Genomic DNA, 4,907 nt, shown 5'->3' on the forward strand with positions numbered 1-4,907 from the left:
TAAGCCCATTGTAACCACCTGATTGAGGGATGCCACTTGCAATCCTTCCGATATCCTGCTTTGCAAAATCGCCGCCTTGTAATCCTGTAGATAACATGACATGTCCTTTCCATCGAACTGCTCGTTCTGTTGCATCAGTCATTCTACTACTGGCGTGGCCTCCGACATTACACGTTGTTCCTATAGCATTCGCTCGAACATTGTCATCATGTTGCTCACCTCTTGTTGATTCTCCATGTCCTGGCCACCTGTCTTCACGTCGGGTTCACCAAATGTGTCGTACCTTTCGGCGCCGGATCGTTGGGTGAGTCGGGTGGGAACCGATTTGGTTTTGGACTAGGAGGAGGAGGAATTTGAGGCAAATAAGAATATAAGACTAAAAGAGAGAGATGTAGAAAACCTCGTGAATTCCACGAGTGTATTATATTAGATTAATAAACCTTTAGAACCCTAATAGTAGATTGGATTAGATTAGGAAAGATAGATCGAAAAAAATCGTGAATCACACGAGTATAGTAAATCAGATCAATATTTAGAAACCCTATTAAAACCCAAGAATCAACAACCACAATGCATCTTTCTCATCTCCTTGTATAGTGATGGAAGATTTTAAGTATAGCTTACCACATGGCAAGCATCATGCTTTTTCTAAAGTGTTCATGCACACTAGATGTGCATGAATAGCTTTTTCTATCATGCTTTTTCTTCAAATTATAGTGATCATGCACGCTAGATGTGCATGAGTAGCTTTTTCGATACAATGTTTTCTTTAACTAAAGTTTTATGCACACTACACATGCATAAGTAGCTTTTTCTAGAATTTATACTTGAAACACGTTCGCGTTCAGAAGTGGAAGGATCGCGCATTACACTTTTAGATTCCCTTTATAGTTACACAATTTTAGCCTGTTGTGAAATATGACGTGCACCAGTATCACATGATAAACCACAGAGGGTGAATTTATTGATTTATTAATCCGATACATCTCTATACCTAGAGAACATGCTATTTATTGGAGAAAATATAAATGTACTAGATTTATTCTTGCAATGTTTACAAACAATTATACTCACCCAATCCTTAAATGCAATGAAATATTCCGATAATGCCTTGTACGAAGATGTTATCAGATATTCTTGAGTCACTTGTTCCCACGATAAGCAACCTAGTTGCTTCATCATCACTTCTTGTATTTTCATATAGACTTTGTCGCTGAAAATTTATAAACCAACATTAAAAATTCATTTCTTAAAACAAGATAAACCATAAAAAATTTAGTAAGACCTTGTTGAACTCTGTAACCATTTCCTCTAGGCTCAGCTCCTTTCCTACAACTCTTAAAAGCACAGATATAAGAAGTTGCTCATTTTTTATCCCTTGCATTGCACTCCATAAAGACAGCTTCATATCATCTGCCACTTCCTCAATGGTAAGCTCAATCTTCTTGGCAGCTGAGCTCTTTAATTCTAATTGAGGGTCAACTTTTGACTTCTTTTGTCTTTGACCCTTCACTTCCTTATTCTCCCACATCGTAAATATTTGATCTTAAAGATCCTAGACTCCTCCATCCCTAAATGCGAGTTGAAACCACGACTCATACTTTCTGATTCCATCAGACTTCACCGCATCGTCCACCACAATTCCCACTTCGTGGAGACATTGACTCGTAGAGCTGGATATAATTTCGCTCCAAATTTGGTTTTCCCGTCAAGGTACTCGTGGTGAAAAAATCTAATGCGTTCGATGGAGGACATCTTCTGTCGGTAGTCATTGTCGTTATTGTGGTCCCATGCTAACAACTTCGTCTCCTCAGTTGTTAGCCCCACATAAATTTTGCATTCCGCATATTTGAAGAAGTACGTTGTGGGATGCTTGCAGACTAATTGTCGTCTTGCCTCCGCCGAGTGAGATCCTCCAATCACAAAATAATTGTATTAGTCGTGCTTCTTAATATCAAAATCCTCGAGCTTAGAGCACTCAAGAGGATCCACCATTACAATAAAAGGCACGATTGTTGCATGAGGGTTGATTTTCATCTTCTTCTTTAAATTTTGGACGTGCAGCTTATGTGGTTCTTTGATCTCCAAAGGGCGATGTCCTGTATTCTCATCTAGAGGGGGGAGATGAATATGGGTTATCGGAAGGTTAAAAACTTACCCCTTCCGCACAAGTTTTCTATGTATTGTGTCCCTTCTAATTTTATTTTGTTCTGATGACAACACACCAGATGCAAACTCTGCTCCTTGTATAGATTGAGCCTCATCATCCTCTGTTGAACTCGATGACTCAGAATTTGACATTTTCGTCACCTTCTTTTTTGGAGGCCTAGACTGCACCGCAGATTTCCTTATTGGTGCTTTAATAGGCGATAAGGAGGCTATCTTCAAATTAACATGACCTTGAATATATGGCCTTATTGTTGTTATTAATTTAGTACTTGTCTCAATAACACGTCGGAAGGATTCTGGCCCGCATGAATCCTTCAACAAGTAGTCTTCTGAGACGATCATCTTTCGGACTCCTTTTGTACAGTTGACTAATACAATCAAATTAGTTGAGTCCGTGTCTTCATAGTCCAACCGCAAGATTTTGCCATAGCTAAATGCACGATCTTGAGCAAGCATACCACGTCCAACCAGTCTAGTAACTAACAATACTATTTCTTTTTCGAGTCTACAAATTGCAATGCCCACTCAAATCCAGTTAAGTCTCTGTCTAACTGGCCCTCACTCCCTCCAACTGCGACAGATGTTTTATGACTAACCTCGTCAAACGGCTACCTCACGACTTCGTCTTCAAACATGAGTTTCTTTCTCTTTTGTGGATATTTCACAACAAGGATCTTTGTGGTGTCTGGAGGTGAGCTTTGATACTTAATCCGAATTCTGTTGAGTGGCAACTCCTCCTTAGGGTCAGTCGACTTGCATGAAATAATACAACAGATGAACCTAAACCTATATTCTCTCAAATGAAAATCTATTGTAGTCTAGAAAATGCGAATACAAAAAATAGTTTGGCCTTATGAAGCTCTTGCTTGACCAGTAGTGTATGGGACCTACTTAAAGGATGTAGTCATAAGATAAAAAACCATAGCGAAAGGCACTAGAAAGGGAGTTGAGATAAGGGATTAGTGAAACCTAAACCTATATGCTCCTTACTTCAATTCAAGTATTGTTTTGTCCTCATTTAGTCTTATAGTAAGCACATTCGTAGTAAAGAAAGATTTGTATGGGGTGTCAAATTATATACAGTATGCAGATCGGTAGTATGGAATGCCAAATCAACAATCCAGTATTGTTTTGGCCTCATTCCACTGTTACAGTTAGTACAAAACTAGTAAGGTGGTTAAATGACATGAAGAATAGGAGAAAGAGGATTTGAAACCTAGGGACTAGAAAGAGGAAAATGTATATTTAATGTCTCAGAGTCCACCGGACACTAAGATTAGTAAGATTTTGGTATCCCTAGTAGTGTCTAAATATCAAATTTCAGACCCAAATTTACCGTATTTTGACCTAATTTAGAATTTTTGAACCTAATTTTACTACTTATTTTTTGTCTAATGCCCGTTTTCGTGTCTCTGATGTCCCAAGTTAGATTAGTAGTGTTATCTGGGCCACTATTCGATACATCGTATCGAGTTAGTGGTGACAATTCGTTACGTCGTATTGAGTTCTAACCCTAAGGAGCCCAACTCGTTACGATGTATCGATTTTTAGCCCTAGGAGCCACAACTCGATACGCCGTATTGAGCTATGACCCCCAACTTGGTACGCCGTATCGAGTTTTAGCCCTAGGAGCCACAACTCGATACGGCGTATCGAGTTATGACTCCCAATTCGATACGCCGTATCGAGTTTTAGCCCTAGGAGCCACAACTCGATATGCCGTATCAAGTTACGACCCCCAACACGATACGACGTATCGTGTTTTAGCCCTAGGAGCCACAACTCGATACTCCGTATCGAGTTATGACCCCCAACTCGATACGGCATACCGAGTTTTAGCCCTAGGAGCCACCACTCGATACGTCGTATCGAGTTATGACCTCCAACTTGATACTACATATCGAGTTTAGCCCTGGGAGCCACAACTCGATACGACATATCGAGTTGTGACTCCTAGGGCTACAACTCAATACGACGTATCTAGTTCTAGCCCTAGGAGCCACTAGATATGGCGTAACGAGTTCTAATACGTAACTCGATACATGGTAACGAGTTCTAAAACTGAACTCGTTACATCGTATCGAGTTGAGTGTCAGAACTCGATACATCATATATAGTTCTTGGTCTTGGATCTATAACTTGATACATCGTACCGACTTGTGACCCTCACGTTGATACAATGTACCAACTTCGGGCCATAACTCGATACAATGTATCGAGTTATGGATCCAGGACTTAGAAGTGGGCACGCAAGTTATTCTAAAAGAAATATAAAGTACGTAGATAGGACTATGTTCGTACAGTTTAGGGTTTAGATCCTACCTAGTGTCAAAATGGGTAGTCTTTTTGCTTGACATGATGATCGTGTCGGTTCGGGGATGTGTGAGGTATCTTGGGAGTCCTCGCGTCTGTGCTTTCACACTCTGGAGAGTGGTTATGCTCAAATGCGAGGAAAGAAAAAGAGAGGTCGGTTCTATTTATGGGGGGGGAAGGGACCATAGTTTAAAAACTAACCACAGTTAGAATTAAATGCCATATAGTGCCTTTAGTTAATTTTATTTGAATTTGTATTTATTATTATCATAACATAATGATTATCTTTATACTTTATGTGTAATATGTTCATTATGATCTAGTAGTTATGATTTCATACTTATTATGATTTAATACATGTGCAAGGTTACTCCAATGATTGAGTATACTTATCTACATTTATGGTAGTCTAATGATTTTGATGT

This window comes from Azolla caroliniana, unplaced genomic scaffold (genome assembly GCF_043228905.1).
Source record: "Azolla caroliniana isolate FFs.n. ecotype wild unplaced genomic scaffold, voAzoCaro1.0.p SCAF_17, whole genome shotgun sequence".
In the NCBI taxonomy this organism is placed as follows: domain Eukaryota; kingdom Viridiplantae; phylum Streptophyta; class Polypodiopsida; order Salviniales; family Salviniaceae; genus Azolla; species Azolla caroliniana.